At 37.3% G+C, this 18,467-nt stretch overlaps 1 protein-coding gene across 2 annotated transcripts in view; it reads left to right on the top strand.

Annotated features, from left to right (window-relative positions):
- Positions 1 to 849: 849 nt before the first annotated feature.
- Positions 850 to 18,467, top strand: part of SH3TC2 (SH3 domain and tetratricopeptide repeats 2) — a 96,232-nt gene continuing 78,614 nt past the window's right edge. For both annotated transcript variants that reach the window (XM_074212365.1, XM_074212364.1), the window contains exon 1: positions 850 to 978. The gene's annotated coding sequence lies outside the window, so the exon portion shown is untranslated. The remainder of the gene's footprint in view (positions 979 to 18,467) is intronic.

The following is an 18,467-nucleotide window of genomic DNA, read 5'->3' as shown; positions in this document are numbered from 1 at the left end:
GGAGAAGGAAATGCCAAACAACTCCAGTATTTATGTCAAGAGAATATCAAAATGGGGTCACAAAGAGTCATATGTAAATTTTTCATTCGCATATCATTTGCATATATTTTATTAAACTCATTTATTTTTTTTTATATTTGACAACAACCCCAACAAGTAGGTGCTATTATTATTCCCATATTACTGATGAAGAATCTGGAGTAAACAGGATTAAGTGACTTGCTCAGGGTTACACAGCTGGTCAACATATGAGGTCAGAGGCACAGAGAAGGAAGGTCATTGACATGAGCAAAGCATGCATGGATGTTGATGGATACAGCCCTTGAGAGTCAAGATGGAGTTGTAGAAACTACTTTGAAAGTCCCAAATGATTCCTTTTGAGTTACATTAAATGAAGAGACATTTTCCATGAACAAAACCTAACATATTCCTGGATATAAAGCCAGGAAGGAGGCTAAAATAATTTAATGACCCCATGGCCTTGGAAATGGTGAGAAACATCCAGTGGTAGCTTGCAAAAGAGGCAGGAAGTTGTGGGTGGGATACTCTATGTGGTTAGGCTGGGAAAGTCATCAGTAAAAAACAAATTTGGCTCAGGCTAAGTTAGACAATGGGTTTCAGAATTGTAGAGCAGAAGATCCCTTTGTCCAAACTCTGTTTAAGCCACCTGGAATGGTGATTACTCAGGAAATACACAAGTCAATCTACCCATAATCTTAGATTAGTTAGAAAACCATGTGGAAACATCTTGGGTCATTTTGGGCAAGTTGGATTCTCCCTCCAAGGGAAGATGCAATGGATCCGGTACAAACTTTCTTTGGACCAGAATCAACAAATTATAGAATGTCAGAACTAGGAGGAACCTTGAAACATAGAAGATTGGAACTGAAAGGTCATTTCTACCACTTTCATCATTTTAAGAAGAGAAATCTGAGACCTAAAGTAATGAAGTAAATGGGTCACATAGTTTATAGGAGAGTGAGTACTGAAATCCGTCTCTTGATTCTACTATATCATGTTGCTTTCATGTCATCCCTGACTGTCAGTGATGACATTGACCTCTCATCTTCTTTCTTGTCCTGATAATTTCACTTCTAAAAATCTTCTAGCTCATTGGTGTAGTTGCTTTCTTCATTAATGTAGATTAAAAACTCATCACTCTTTAGCATTTTATTCTGAATGACTTGTTGGAATTAAAAAAAATGCATGTCATCTGATAGCCAACCCTGTATAAATGAGCTTCTAAAAACTTAGACTAGTTGGACTAGTTTTCATGTCAGCTCAAAATGAAATATGGAATGATAGGGCTGTCCATCTGAAAAGACAGCATGGCATAGTGGGGGCCGGGGAATGAGACTGGGAGTCAGAAGACCTGGATTTGAGACTCATCTCTGCTTGACCTTAGGGGGTTCATTTCCCCTCTTAGGATGTCAGGCTCCTCTTCTGTGAAATAGAGCATGTTAACATGATGATTTTTGTTGTTATTCAGTCATTCAGTTGTGCCCAACTCTTCATGATCTCATGAACTATGGCACAGCAAGCCCTTCCATTCTATTACATCTCCCGAAGTCTGTCCAAGCTCATGTTTGTTTCTTTTGTGACTATCCATCTCATCCTCTGCTATCATCTTCTCCTTTTGATTTTAGCAGTGGTGCTTTTCTAGTGAGTCCTCTTTTCTCAATATGTGGCCAGAGTATTTAAGCTTCTGCTCAGTATTCGACCTTCTAGTGAATAGTCTGAATTAATTTAAGTATTTACTGATTTGATCTCTTGATAGTCCAAGGGACTCTCAAGATTACAATCATGTAAATTTTTTAAAAATATCAAAAGGAAGCAAAGAAATCTATTTGTAATGGCTAATCTTGATCTCAGAAAACAGATAAATATGTCCCCCTCCTCTTGTAAGAGAAATGGGAGACAGCAGGTGCAGTCTTACATACATAATTAGATGCAATCACTATTATCAATTATTTTTGTTTAACAGTTTTTTGGTTGTTGCAGCAGAAAGTGGTTTATCAAAATGATGCTGATAGTCATATATTTCTAAAAGTGAATGTGATGTAAAAGCAAATGACATTAATAAAATTAAATATATGTGGTTGAGCAATATGCTATAATTTATTTAGGTGTTTTTTAGTTATTGGTCACATAGCTTGTGTCAATGTTTTTGTTATTACAAAAACAGTATAAATTTTTTTATGCAATCTACTGGAGAGAGAAGGAGGTTTCTTTTTTGGATATATTTAAATAGAGGCTAAAGGATTATTAATGAGGGATGTGATAGAATTTTTGTATCAAACTAGATGAACAGTGAGATTTCTTCTAGTGCAAAGATTAGAAATTTGTGTAGTTGAAAGTGTATTGAACTTAATCAAGAAATGGGTTTTAGAATTATTTTCAACATTTACTGTGTGACCTTGGGTAAGTCACTTTTATCTGAATTTCAGGTTCTTCTGTAAAATGGGTCATTATACAATATATTTTAATAAGTTTATAACAAAAACAATAATTTTTAACAAAAGCAATAAAACAAGCAAATAAACAACAAATTCTAATTCAGAAAATAGCATTTATTAAAGAACTAAATGAACAAGCAGCACATTAAAACTCTTTTTCAAGTTTATATGTACTTCTACTACTTTTAGCTTTCCTCCCTCCTCTCCATTTCTTTCTCTTTCTTTCTTCCCTCTCCTTTCCTTTCCCTCTTCCTTCCTTCTTTCTTTCCTTCTTTTTTCTTCCTTCCTTCCTTTTTTCTTTCTTTCTCTTTCCTTTCCTTCTTGTCTTTTTCTACATTGTTTTTAATTTTTCTCATAATCTGTATATACATACCAGTCCATTCTGTACATACATGGTCCATAATGACCAGGTAAATCATACATGTAAATGCTGTCTTCCCCATTAGAAGGTGAGCTTCTTGAGGGTAGGTATTGTTTCACTTTTGCCTTTCTATCTCCAATTATTAACCCAATGCCTCAGTCAATATTTAATAACTTGTGTATGCCTTTCTTTCTTTATTATAGTAAAAATGCCTGTAGTTTTGGTTTTGCTGATCTCACTTTACATCATTTATTAATGGTATCTATAAATGTCCTCATATGGGTCATATTTATAATTTTATGGCATTAAAGCATTCTATTAGAGATCAATATGCCATAATTTATTTAGCTGTTTTTTAGTTATTGGCCACATAGCTTGTTGCAGGGTTTTTGCTATTATAAAAAGAGTATAAAATTTTTATGCAAATAGATTTTTTTAAAACATAAGTCATACCAATGGGTTGAAAGGATTGCCAATTTTGTGACTCATTGCATATTGCCATATCATTTAATAAAATGTTTGCACAAATCTACATTTACATTTACAATGCATTATAGTACTAATCTTCTTATAGTGCAACACTGTTGAATTTTATCCTTTTTGCTATTGGCAAAGCTAGTCTAGTGTAAAGTAATATTTTAAGACTGTCTTGATTTGAGTTCTTCTTATAATTAGGGGATATGGGAGTACTTTTTTTGACATTCTTATTCTGTAATTTTATTATTCTTGACCTGCTATTGTCTGGCTATCAGGATAAATGAAAAGAATAACAGCAAAGAAAACAACAACAAACAAAGATGAAACAAGACCCTGTGATGACCAGGTTTGGCCCCAAAACAAGTTCAGAAAATATACCTCTATCTCCACTTTATGGACTTTGAGGCTTTGAATGTGTAATTTTGCTTATTTATTATCAGACATGTGTTGACTATTTTTGCTAAATTGCTTTTCACACTTCTATCTTTCATTAATCTTCATTTTAAGGCAGATTTTACTGGATGAGAGTGTATCTTCATAAATAAAGTTGATTTCAAAACATAGAGAATATAAAGAAAATGCAATTTTGAAAAAAATCATCAGTTTTTGGCTATCGTCTGTTTGTTCCATTGTAGAGTATGGATGATTAATCTTTTAGATTTGTATTCATTCCTAATAAATTCTGAATACTAGACTATTTTCTGCCTTATTTAATATAAATATTATTCTAATATGTTTTTCTTTTCATTGGGGATATTTCTTTCTGGGGGCAAAATCCTTTTGCTTTTATAAAATCTTATTTGTTAATTTTGTCTTCAATAATTTCTTGTTTGTTTCATTGAACCTCATATCTATTACTGAGACAATGTTCTAATTTTTCATAATTAAGGAATAATTAAACTACCGATCCAGTTAGCATTTATTGTGGTATATGGAATGAGGTATGAATTCAACTCCATTTTTAAAAATCCATGCATCTTTTTAATTTCCCCAGGAGAATAATGATTCCATTCCCTAGAGTTTTTAAAGTGTTAGTTTATCAGACATTAAGCTTTTATCTACAGGCATTTTATTTCTATCTTCTTTATTCTATTCCACTAAGCTATTCTTCATTCTATTTCCAGGATCAGAAATTAAAATAAAATTATTATTGCTTCATAGTATATTTTGACAGCTATCTGGTAGGGCTAGTTTCCTTCTGCTTTCTTCTTTATAATTCTTTTGTTGGTATCTAGACCTGTTTTTATATGTTTTTGTGATTGTATCTAATTTTATGTAATAATTTAATGATATTTTGTTTGTATAATATTGACTATGTAAATTGATTAGGTAAGATTGATATTTCTATCACATTAGCTAGGTTTCCTTCCATTTGTTCAATTGTTGCTTGATTTATTTCAATATTATTTTGGAATCATTTTCATATAAGTCTCTGGGCAGGCTTTACTAGCTCCCCAGCAATAGAATCATGTAACTAGAGCTAGAAGGTTACTGAGACCCAAGTTCTCTGACTCCAGCATTAGTACCTGTTCTACACCTTCCTAATTAATAATCTCTCTTGTATCAAATTAAGTTTCTATTTAGAATCATAGAATTCAGAGACCAAAGGGACCCCACAGGATATCTCCTCTAACTTCTTTATTTTATAGGTAGGAATTTGAGAACTAGGAAGGCTAAATGACTTCCCCAAAGTTAAACATATAGTGCCAGAGGTAGGTTTTGAATCTAGGAACTGATTTCCATGTCAAAGTTATTTCCATGGCACCTTGTGCTACCTCAATTATTTCCTAAGTACTATTGGAGCATTGTTGTAAATGTTCAGTCATTCCATACTCTTCATGATTTCATTTGGGGTATTCTTGGTAAAGATCCTAGAGTGGTTTGCCATTTCCTTCTCCAACTGATTTTGCAGATGAGGAAACAGAGGCAAGCAGGATTAAGTGACTTGTCTAGGATCACACAGATAAATATCTGCAGCCAGATTTAAACTAAGGAAGATGAATCAGTATAAGGGAAGCTTAGAGTGATGCAGGATTCTTGGCTCAATAAGAAGGTGGAAGAAATTCAGTTATAAACAGATAGTCACAATCCAAAGTGCTTTTATAATGCCCTGAAGGTCAAAGCATAAAGTGCATTTCAAATATTCAGTGCAGATGGCGTCAGATTGATTAGTGATAGGGACATGATCCTAGAATGCTTCCATGGTGTTCTTAACAGACCATCATCAGTCAATGCAAAAAGCCATTGATCAGTTAGCTTAAGGTGAAGTTTATCTGTCCCTAGCTGAAATTCTAATAGAAGAAAAAGTTTTGAATGCTCTAAGCCTCCTTTCAAGTGGCAAAGCACCTGGTGCTGATATATTCCAACTCAGATTTTATTTTTAGGTTTTTGAAAGGCAAATGGGGTTGAGTGGCTTGCCCGAGGCCACACAGCCAGGTAATTATCAAATGTCTGAGACTGGATTTGAACCCAGGTACTCCTGACTCCAGGGCCGGTGCTTTATCCACTACGCCACTTAGCCGCCCCCAACTCAGATTTACCAGATTTATCATAGTAGGTCCATTATTCACATAAAAACTGACTGAAATTTTCCAGTTTGCATCACATGAAGGGGTCAATGCCCAGGAAATCAAAGATGCTTCTTTTACATTTATATTGTTCATTTCTATAAAGGTGAAGAGAATAGACTGTCCTGTGACAATCACAAGTGTGTTTCTCTTAGTCATTGCTGGGAAGATTCTTGCCAGAGTTCTTCTTAATAGGCTGATCCTTCACCTGAAAGATAGTCCACTTCCTGAGACCCAGTGTGGCTTCAGAAAGGCTGAAGTATAGATGATATAGTGTTTGTTGCCCAACAACTCTAGGAAAAATGTCAAGAGTAGAACAGAGGTCTGTACACAATATTTGTAGATCTAACCAAGGTCTTTGGTACCATCAGTCGTGAAGGCTTATGGAAAATTATGTCAAAATTGGTTTGCTCAGAGCAGTTCATCTGTATTGTACATCAATTTCATGACAACATGCTCGCCCAGTTCTGGATAGTGGACGAGGCTCTTGTGATTCTTTGGTCACCAATGGAGTGAAACAGGAATATGTTCTTGCTCCTATACTTATTAGCATGGTTTTAATCTGTGTTATTAAATGTCTTCCCTGAGGATGAAAATAGCATCAAGGTCAGCAACCACACTGATGCTAAAAATCTTCAATTTGAAAATCAGACAAAAGTGGAGGGAGGGTTGGTGCATGTTCTTCTGTTTGCAGATGATTGTGCACTCAGTGAAGCCTCTGAAGCTGAAATGCAACAAAGCATGAATCAGTTCTCTGCTACTTAAACTAACTTTGGCCTAACAACACTGATAAAACACAGGTGCTTAATGAGCCAGCATCACACAATCCATGTGTGGAATCAGCATTTACAACAAATGGAGAAGTTTTGAATATTATGGATAAATTCACATATCTTGGAAGGTACATGTTGATAATGTGGTTGACAAATGCCTTGTTAGAACTAGCTCGGTGTTTGCGAGGTTCTAAAAGAAAGTGTGGGAAAGAGGAGTAATGATTAGACCGACTACCAAATTGAAGACCTGCAGAGTCATTATGCTGACTTCATTGTTGTAGGCCATGAAACTTGGACAGTCTACCCGTGCCATCTCAGGAAACTGAATCATTTCCATTTAAATTGTCTTAGGAAGATTCTGAAAAATCACTTGGTAGGATAAGATACAGTGACAACAAAGTCCTTTCTTGAGCTAAATTGCCAAGCATTCAATGCTTGGTTGATCATGTTGTTTGGATGTCAAATGTACCGAAAAGACTATTTTATGGGGAACTCACACTGGGCAGGCACTCACCGGTTGGGGGGGAAGTCATAAAAAGTGATACAAAGATACTCTCAAGGTCTCTCTTAAGAATTTTGGAATTAAAAAAATAAAAAAAATAGATAAAAAAGAATTTTGGAATTGATTGCACAGAAAAGGAGATACTGGAACAGGACCTCCCTACATGTTGTTCCCCCAATCTAGAGAGGAGGATGTCTATGAACAAAGTAGAATTGAAGTAGTTCAAAGGAAATATGGACTTGAAAGTTTAGAGAAGTGTTCATATGGATTATTTGTGCCCAGGCTGTTGTAGAGTAATCCCATCTCATATTGGTCTGATCAATCACAGTCAGACACACTGCAGCTTGACTCTAACCTAGTGCTGCCATTTTGGTTCTTTTCAAGAATGATGGACAAGAACCAACCAACCAACTATTATATTCCATCAACAAAATGTGAACTCCTTGAGAACTGGGTCTGTTTTTCCTCTTGCCCTTGTATCTTTAGTTCCTTGGTGTTGTTCAGTCATGCCAGACTCTTCATGACCCCATTTGGCATTTTCTTGGTAAAGATCCTAAAGTGTTTCGCCATTTCCTTTTCCAACTCATTTTACAGATGAGGAAACAGAGGCAAACAGTTAAGTGACTTGGCCAGTATCATATAGCTAAGGTCATATTTGAACTTAAGAAGATGAATCTTCCTGACTTCAATCAGGCTATATCACATAACTACCACCTGGTATCTAGAAGATACCTGTGGGATATGAATAATGTGATGTGTTTTTATCAAATTTAAAAAGGTTTTTGTCTATAAGAATTCTTTCTTGTACAGATGGTTCTCACTTTACAAAAATTTTGCAACAAGTATACTTTCAACTTTATATAAAGAATTCTGGAAGAAATTGGCATTCCAAAAAAATACCTATGTTAACTTTATTGAACAGTACTGTGCTCTCACTCTTTGCTCCTATTCCTCAGCTTGGATGCCATGACTTCACACCCCTTTTCAAAACAAAGCAAAAAAAGAGTAAAAACAGGAGAATGGAAGCATGGAGAGACCACCACCGCCACCTCAGATCAGGAGTTTGGATTGAGATCTCCAATGCCTAGAGAGGACACTTGATTACCCCATCTGTCTGAATTTTATCTGTACTTAGGTACTGCATAGCTGTCCCTAGTTCCTGCCTGTTACCTACCTTCTCTGGTTTATGTTCTTTGTCTCCATGTGTACCCCAAGTGTCTGATCCTTCAGCCATTCTCATCCCCAACCCCTCATTTCTCCTGCTCTTGCTTCTTCAGAATGGATTCATGTAGGTCATCTATAAACTTGGAAAATTACAAATTAACATGATGTATATTTTATTGTATTTTTAGATATTTTGTTGAATATTTTCCAATTACATTTTCACCTGACTTTATATTTGGGAATCTTGGGAATTTCTCATTGTAGCCTGAGTTTGACACCTCTGGCATAGAGGATGTATATATATATATATGTATATACACATATATATATATATTTCCTTGTTTACCTTATATACTAAATGTTTTTTTCAATCCTTTATTGCACCATTAATATTTTTGTTGACTGTTTTAGATTTTCCAGATAAACCATCATGCCATTTGCAAATAAATTTTAACTTCTTTATTATAGGTGTTTATTCCTTTTTATAGTCACACTTCTGGATTCACTTTTCTAACTTATTCTGCACTGTCAGATTAGACTTCCCAAGGGGAGAGAGTTAAGTCTCCTTTCAAAATCTAGGGATAATCCTAAAGGTTTATGGTTTCTAATACTTTTACAAACCCTAATCTGATGTACTTCCAGATATCAACCAACCAGAAAACTATTAGCATTTTACAAATGGATTTACTAAGAAGGAAATTTAAGAATAGTAGTCACCAAACAATCCCCTTTAGCTAGGGACCACACTCCCTTTTTGTATACATATGATCCTTGGGGAGAGTTGTTCAAACTAAAAAATATAAAGGCAGCGGAGACTCATAACTCCCCAGCCCTAGATTCCTTTCTCTCTCTGCAGAGTCCTACAAAATTTGCTTAAGGTAAATGGCATCAGTGGCAAGTGGCTCTCTTGTTCAGTGGGTTAACTCTTAGCTAATGGGACTATCCACCCCTGTGGGTCAAGCAGATTGTTCAGCTGATGCACTGGGTTTTAAACCGATCTTTGTTGTTGCTGCTCCTGGTTGTGGTTGTTGGTAGGACTTTCGAAGGTTTTTATGGATTACTTGTTCTTACTGGTCATTTGGTACTCCCTCTTCAGGATAATTGTTTAGGCAAAAATAGATAAACAAACAAACAAACAAACAAATAAATACATACATACACACACATACAGACAAAAGCAAAAACAACAACAATAACAAAAATAAAACAACCCAATGAGACTACATGATCACAGATATTTCACCCAGATGTGACACAGGGCAACTACTGATCCTTCTCCACTTGGCAGCTTCTAGAAGTTCTTGTCTCATTTGCTAGGAAGGAAAAGAACCAAAGGCTTGAAGAAGAAACATATTAGTCCTTTTGTATGTAAATTCAATTCCAGGTCAGTGCCTCCTCAGTCATCAGTTCCTCTAGCTCTATAACCAACTTGAAATTTCCTTATCACTATATAGCAATGCCCTTCCCCCTCCCTCTTATGGTCACTCATGCCTAGAATATCTCCACACATATTTGAATTTGAGGCAGGCTGGGAAATATCTATGTCTGCATAGCCCATGAGGAAGGCAAATCCAAGCTTGTTCTAAGGATATCACTGCTCATTCCTCTCCCTCCAATTATAATTTGTTTTTCATATTTTATTGCTATTTCTAAAATTCCCCAAACTATGTTTAATCATTGAGATTTGTTTAACATTTTAAAGATAAGAATGTTTCAAATGTTTTACTACTGCATATTATTTTAGCTAGTAGTTTCAAATATTTATTTTTATTACATTATTAAAAATTCTATTCCTATAATTCTTAATGTTTTCAGCATAAACAAGACCCTCTCTGCATCTAATTATATAATTATGACATTTTGCATTCTTTCTTTTGTTGACATAGTTTATTATATTGCTTGCTCACTAGGTAGGTATTAAAACATTCTTTAATTCCACTTATCAATCCTTTTTGGTCATATTAGATAAATCTCTCCCACTCCCAACATGATGCTGCATCCTATTGGCAAGTATTTTTATTAGTTATTTCTGCACTGATAATCATTAATGCAAATTGTAGTGTTCTTTCTCATCTTTCCCTTTGTTCAGTTTAGTTTAAATGTTTATCGTTATATTGTTGTTATACCTTCAGAATTTTGAGTGTACCTCCTATGGTCAATTCTGTGTAGAACATGGATGAGAGTCAGATAAGATGGGTATGGATAATCTATAATCTTAATCATTGGAAAGAATCCCTCAATCAATGACATCATAGATCTAATAATCAGAGTGATCCAAAACTAGACAAAAAACAATCTTGTAGTGATTTCATCATCCCTGGTAGAATATGGATAGTTACTAGTCAATGAGATATTTTAAAGAGGATTTTGATTCAGCAATATTGAGAGTTTTGGTTTCTGCCTTTTATTTTTGTGAGAACAGAAAATTCTGAGTTGTTGCTGCCCCTTGCTGGTCACAGTCCAAAATACACACTAGTACTGAGAAATGATTTAATATCTCACCAAGGAGGATAATTCTACCTCTGTAGCCTATTGCTATTCCTCAAACAGAGCTGGCCTAAGTTCTCAAAAATGGAAAGAAATGAACTGCCCATTGTAAATGGGAGTGAAGATCAGGGAGTGTGTCAATTTTCATAAATGAACATTGAAAGGAGATGTAGTACAACTTAAAACTGTGCTATTTGGATTTATACATCTTGTGTTCAAAGCAGCCTGTAAGAATGTAAACTGCTACAAAAATGTGATCCATTCATTTGAATTAAGTTCAGAAAACATAGATTGTAAATTAAATTAAAAGTTTGGATTAACTGATCTTCTAAGGATCCTTTCTTATTCTGTGACTTCCTAAAATGTTTTCCCCTTAATCCCAGGAGGGGGATGGATGTCCTTAGACCTACAGAGAATCATGAAATTTTAGCTAGGTCTGACAACTAGCTAGATAAAATAGCTTAATTATTTTAGAAGCAAATGCATTCAACTCTTTTTTTTAAAAAAAATATGTTTTTTTGAATTTTACAATTTCCCCCCTAATCTTGCTTCTTTCCCCCCAATCCCCACAAAAGGCATTCTGTTAGTCTTTTTTTTACTTTATTGATTGGTTTTTATTAAAATTCAGGTTGACAATTCCCACTGACATTTTGAGGCCCATATATATATATAATTTTCAAGTTGTTTCATCACTTGCCCTAAAGTGCAAGTTTATTTTATTATTTTATTATTTTTTATTTTTTTATTCTCATTTTGTACAAATGTTTATTTACATTAATAAAATATTCTTGTTTAAGAGTAAATGAAATGCCCCTCCCCCCATAAATATAGACTTGCTTGAGTGATAAAGTAAAGGAGAGAGAAAAAAATTAAAATTAAGAAAAAATAATAGTAATAATTGTAGGTATGGCCAGGTGGTGCAATGGATGAAGCCCCAGCCCTGGAGCCAGGAGCACCCGAGCCCACATCCTGCTCCGTACACCCAACGGTCACCCAGCCATGTGACATGCAAGCAACCTGATCCCCACTGCCCTGCAAAAACCAAAAAGAAGGGAAAAAAAAGACCCAAAATAAAATAAAATAGTAATAATAGTAGGGGTGGCTGGGTGGCAGACAGAGCATTGGCCCTTGAGCCAGGAGCACCCGGGTCCAAATACGGCCTCAGACACCCAATGATCACCCTGCTATTCGGCTCCAGGCAAGCCACCCAGCCCCATTTGCCCTGCACCCTCCCCCAAATAATAATAATAAAAAATGTGCTTCAGTCTTTGTTCTGACACTGACAACTCTGCTGTGGGTGGATCACATTCTTTATGATAAGTCCATCGCAAAAGTTACTTCCATATTTTTCCAACGTTGCCATTGCTGATCGCAACTCCCTCCTTTCTTATTTCTCCACTACTATGTACTATATTTTCTCTCTCCTTTCACTCTGACTCTGCTGTAGGGTCGCTGAGTGGCACAGCAGACAGATCCCTGGCCCTGGGGCCAAGAGGCCCTGAGCCCCCATACCACCCCTTAGCCCCAGAATCCACCTGGCCCTATGGTCCTGGACAGGCCTTCCAATCCCAGCCCCTTGCAAGAAGTAAAAAAGAAAATGTGTTATCTCTGACCACTCTCCCCCCATGGTCCATCCTCTCCTTTATTCACATCCCCACCCCTTTCCCCTGCTCCCCCATCCTTCTTACTCCAGATGTCTATACCCCATTGAGTATATATGCTGTTTCCTCTCCTAGTCACCTCTGATGAGAGCAAAGGTTCCCTCATTCCCCCTTGCCTTCCCCCTTCCATATCATTACAATAGCTCATTGTAATAAAGAAAAATCTTATTATATGAAATATCTTGGCCTATTCCCCCCTCTCCTTTTTCTTTCTCCCATTACATTTCCCTTTTTTTCTATTGACTCCATTTTTACACCATATTTTATCTTCGAATTCAGCTTTCTCCTGTGCTTCAACTATAAAAAGCTCCCTCTACCTGCTCTATTAACTAAGAAGGTTCATATGAGTATTATCAGTGTCATTTTTCTATACAAGAATACATGCAGTTCATCATCATTAAGTCCCTCATATTTTCCCCTTCTCCTCCAATCTCCATGCTTCACCTGAGTCCTGTATCTGAAGATCAAACCTTCTGTTCAGCTCTGGCCATTCCAAAAGGAACATTTGAAATTCCCCTGGTTCATTGAAAGTCCATCTTTTTCCCTGGAAGAGGACATTCAGCCTTTCTGGGTAGTTCATTCTTGGCTGCATTCTAAGCTCTTTTGCCTTCTGGTATATTCTATTCCAAGCCCTACGAGCTTCCAATGTAGTTGCTGCTAAGTCCTGTGTGATCCTGACTGCAGCTCCACGATATTTGAACTGTGTCCTTCTGGCTGCTTGTAATATTTTCTCTTTGACTTGGGAGTTCTGGAACTTGGCTATAATATTCCTAGGGGTTGGTTTTTTGGGATCTCTTTCTCGGGGGGATCGGTGCATTCTCTCCATTTCTATTTTGCCCTCTGCTTCTAGGATATCAGGGCAATTTTCCTGTAGTAATTCTTTGAAAATGATGTCAAGGCTCTTTTCCTGATCATGACTTTCAGGTATTCCAATAATTTTAAAATTATCTTTCCTAAGTCTATTTTCTATATCAGTTGTTTTTTCAATGAGATATTTCACATTTTCTTCTAATTTTTCATTTTTTTGGTTTTGAAGTATTGATTCCTGATTTCTGGTAAATTCATCAATCTCCCTGAATTCTATTCTTTGTCTGAAGGATTTATTCTCCTCAGAGAGTTTTCTTATCTCTTTTTCCATCTGGCCAATTTTTCTTTTTTTTTTTTTTTTAGGTTTTTTTGCAAGGCAAATGGGGTTAAGTGGCTTGCCCAAGGCTACACAGCTAGGTAATTATTAAGTGTCTGAGACCAGATTTGAACCCAGGTACTCCTGACTCCAAGGCCGGTGCTTTATCCACTACACCACCTAGCCGCCCCCCAATTTTTCTTTTTAAAGCATTCTCCTCCTCAATAACTTTTTGAACTGTTTTATTCATTTGACCTAAGTTGATTTTTAGCATGCTATTGTCTTCAGCATTTTTTTGGATTTCCTTGACCAAGCTGCTGACTTCATTTTCATGTTTTTCCTGCATCTCTCTCATCTCTTTTCCCAGTTTTTCTTTTAACTCCCTCATTTGATTTTCAAAGTCTTTTTTGAGCTCTGTCATAGCCTGAGCCCAATTTCTGTTTTTCTTGGAGTCTTTAGATGCAGGAGCTTGTGCTTCCTCATCTTCAGACTGAGGATTTTGATCCTTCTTGGGCTCATATGCAAAATATTTCTCAATGGTCTTCCTCTTGTTTCTCTGCTTGCTCATTTTCCCAGCCTGAGCCTGGTTTTGGGGTGCTTCCTGAGCTTCTGGGACACTTCCACAAGGGTTTCAGTGTGTGAGGCTCTGTCCTCCCTCCTGGTCTGTGAATGACCATATGCGCCCCCCTCTGCCATGGGTCTGAGGTGGAGGGGGCCCCTGCTGTTCTATGAGGGGCTTAGACTGCGATCAGGATCTGAATATGGTCAGAGCCCCAGAGTCCTGTTCCAGGGGCAGAGGATAGAGCTCTGCAGTCTCTCTTCACTCTCCTCTCTGGGCTCAATGGGTACATGCCCTGGGGGCTCCGCCTGCTTCTGTTTCCTGAATCTGGGCTGCAGAAAGACCAAGCTGCTTGCTGTGTGCCCTGAGCGCTGGGCTCTGTGTGCTCGCTCTGGCAGAGGTCCCCCTGCTGCTCCCCCACTTTGTGCTTGGTGCTCCCTGGGGTGTAGCTCAGGAGACTCCCTGGCTGCTATGAGCTGGGGCTCCCAGCACCCTGGGGCTGCCTCCGGGAGGCTGAAGTTCTTTTGCTCTGGTGGGCCACCCCTCTGGCGGGTTGCCCCTCTGACCCCAGGGAGCAGAGACTTTCTGCTCTTTTCCGGGTTACCTTGAGTAGAACTGCCTCACTGGGTCCCTTTGTGGGTTCTATCTCTCAAAAGTTTAGAGTCCTTAGTTTATAAGTTTTATCAGAGAGCACCTAAGACTCTATCCTTTATTGTCGACATCTTGGCTCTGCCCCCCTCTGTTAGTCTTTACATTGTTTCCATGGTATACATTGATCTAAGTTCAATGTGATGAGAGAGAAATCATATCCTTAAGGAAGAAAAATAAAGTATAAGAGATAGAAAAATTACATAATAGGATAATTTAAAAAAAATTAAAGGTCAAATTTTTTGGTCTTTGTTCAAACTCCACAATTCTTTCTCTGGACACAGCTGGTATTCTCCAATGCAGATATCCCAAAATTGTGCATGATTGTTGCACTGATGGAATGAGCGAGTCCATCAAGGTTGATCATCACCGCCATGTTGCTGTTAGGTTCTTATTCTTCTGATTCAGCATCAGTTCATGCAAATCCTTCCAGGCCCTGAATTCCCATCCCTCCTGGTTTCTAATAGAAGAATAGTGTTCCATCACAAATATATACCCCAGTTTGTTAAGCCATCCCCCAATTGATGGACATTCATTCAATTTCCAATTCTTTGCCAGCACAAACAAGGCTACTATGAATATTTTTGTACAAGTAATGTTTTTACCCTTTTCCATAATCTCTTCAGGGTATAGACCCAGTATTTGACTCAGTTCTCTGTACATTTTGGAAATGAGTCCTTTGTCAGAAATACTAGTTGCAAAAATTGTTTCCCAATTTACTACATTTCTTTTGATCTTGGTTACAGTGGTTTTGTTTGTGCAAAAGCTTTTTAATTTATGTAGTCAAAATTATCTAGTTTGTTTTGAAGTTCTCTGTCTCTTCCCTGGTCATAAACTGTTTCCTTTTCCATAAATCTGAGAGGTAAACTATTCCTTGATCTCCTAGTTTGCTTATAATATTGTTTTTTTATGTCTAAATCCTGTATCCGTTTTGATCTTTTCTTGGTATAGAGTGTGAGGTATTGGTCTAAACCAAGTTTCTGCCATACTAACTTCTAATTTTCCCAACAGTTTTTATGGAAGAGAGAGATTTACTCCAATAGCTGGACTCTTTAGGTTTATCAAACAGCAGATTACTACAGTTATTTCCAGCTATTGCACCTAATTTATTCCACTGATCCACCACTCTATTTTTTTAGCCAATAACAGACAGTTTTGATGACTGATGCTTTATAGTATAATTTTAGATCTAGTAGGCCTAAGCCACCTTCTTTTGCACTCCCCCCCCCCCCAGTAAATTCCTGGAAATTCTCTACTTTTTATTTATCCATATGAATTTACTTACAATTTTTTTTCTAACTCATTAAAGTAATTTTTTGGAATTTTGGTTAGTATAGTACATTCAACTCTTCAGAATCACTTTCTCATCTATAAAAGGGGGAATGACAGGGTTAGACTCTTTGTTTTATTCCATCTCTAAATCTATAGTTTTATGATTCTATGAAGTTTGAGAGTTACTTAGTTTAGAACTGGACCATTTTCTGTTATTCTTCAAAACTTCAGCAGTTCTAAAAGCTTCTGAATCTGAGTGTTTCCTCCATTGTCAAACATCACAATCCATCTAATCTTTCTCATTCTTCCATAGTACCTTCATTTAAGATCTCCCCCAAAACACTGGAGACCTTCCCTGGGTCTATGAATGTTTTGTGGATAGCAGTGACCTCTGAAACAATTTTCTTTTGTAAGTACATCAGGTAACCTTTCTCTGTTGCAGTGTCTCTGAATTTGAAAAGTCTTTTTCTACTTGCAAAATGATTTTAGAAACATTCCTTGGAATGTTCTAAATAGAAGACATATGTGGATCCCAGAAATGGATATCAAGGTATGGTGGCAACAGAAAAATGTGGGAAAAGTATTTAGGAATGGAAACATGATTTCCAGGGACCAAAGAAAGTTCAAGGACCAGGAAGGTCCAGGAGACTTCATCTCTCAAAGTGGTGTTTGAGGGATCACAGAAGCTTAAAAAGTAGTGAAAAACCTGGGAAGGCAGGCAAACATTCCCTATATCAGCCCGTAGGGGGAGCTAGTGTCCTCTAGCTGAAGTTGGGCAAGGATTCTGGCTTGTAGAGAGAAGAGAATAAGAAAATGGTCCTGCCTCCTGCTCCTACCCAAACTCTTATAGTTTAGAATGTCGGAACTGAAAGGGACCTTAGAGAAGAGCTTATTCCAATGCCTCCATTTTATAGAGGTTCAGAGAAGGGACAGCAGTCGAGCATGGGCATACGGTCAATCAGTGCTAGTTGCTGTGAAGTCAGGTCTGATTCTTCATGATCCCATTTAAAGTTTTCTTGAAAAAGGATACTGGACTATTTGCCATTTTCTTCTCCATAAAATTTGACAGATGAGGAAACTGAGGCAAACAGAATTAAGTGACTTGTCCAGGGTCACATAGCTAGTAAGTGTCCGAGGTCAAATTAGAACTCAGGACAACGAGTCTTCTGGGCTCTCTATCCATTGTGTCACTTAACTACCCAAATTAATGATAGAGCTAATCTCCTGATTCCCAGGCTAGATCCTTTCCCAATCTAAAGTGTTGCCTCTACCTCTATAATCTGCCTTATATGACTTAAGAAAATTGAGTGTCATCCTGTACTTATCTCTTTTGGTCTGGGGTCAGCACAGTATGTAGTCCAGGGTTTCTACCCAGCAAAAATTTCATTCTTTTTTAGTTTTTGCAAGGCAATGAGGTTAAGTGGCTTGCCCAAGACCACACAGCTAGGTAATTATTAAGTGTCTGAGACCAGAATTGAACTCAAGTACTCCTGACTCCAGGGCCAGTGCTCTATCTACTGCACCACCTAGCCGCCCCTAAAAAAATTCATTCTTGACTTCCCTATTCCTTCAATTAACATACCAAATAGTTTGGCAGAGCCGATGATAAATTTAGGTTCAGAAACAGCAAGACCTGAGTTCAAATCTAGACTTAGACAACTGTGCAACTCTGGGCAAGTCACTTAAGCTCTCTGACTCTCAGTTTCTTCCTCTGTAACATAAGAGGATTGGATTAGATGATCAATAAGGTCCTTTATTTATATACCATCTTTCTGGCTGAAGATGAATTTTTTGGGGGCATTTACTGAATGTTAATTCTTTCAAGTTATAGTTATCTGAGATCAGGGCTGATGGAGTGTTAAATAGATGAAGGGGATTTGGGTTAGAAAACAAAAGGACAGCTAATCATAACACTTAGCAGCTGTGTGTGATTGTGGACTAGTCACTTTGTCATTCTGGGCATCAACTTTGTTGTGATAATAACTCATATTTATATAACACAATGGGTCAAACACTGGACCAAGTGCTTTATAATTATTATCTCTGATCCTCACAATAGACCTGGGAGATAAGGGGCTATTATTGTCTCCATTTTACAGATGAGGAAATTGGGGCAAACAATTTTCTCATGGGTCACACAATTAGTAAATGTCTAGATTGGATTTGAATTCAGGTCTTCCTGACTTCAGGTCTAATAATCTCTCCACTGTGCCACCTAGTTGCTGTAAAATAGGTAATGATACTGAGGCAAAGCTAGTAATTATGGTATCCAGGGCTAAGTTGGGGAGGATGTGGTGGTACAGAGAGGACAGTAAGACCTTGTTGGGTACAGTCCTAATGGTTATCCCCCGAAGGAGACAGTATTGTGGGCATGTCAGGTGCTATGGTTGGGTATCAGGACAGCCCACTGAGGACTC

The sequence above is a fragment of the Macrotis lagotis genome, chromosome 1, assembly GCF_037893015.1.
Source record: "Macrotis lagotis isolate mMagLag1 chromosome 1, bilby.v1.9.chrom.fasta, whole genome shotgun sequence".
NCBI lineage: Eukaryota > Metazoa > Chordata > Mammalia > Peramelemorphia > Peramelidae > Macrotis > Macrotis lagotis.
This window is presented reverse-complemented; position numbering and strand designations above follow the sequence as displayed.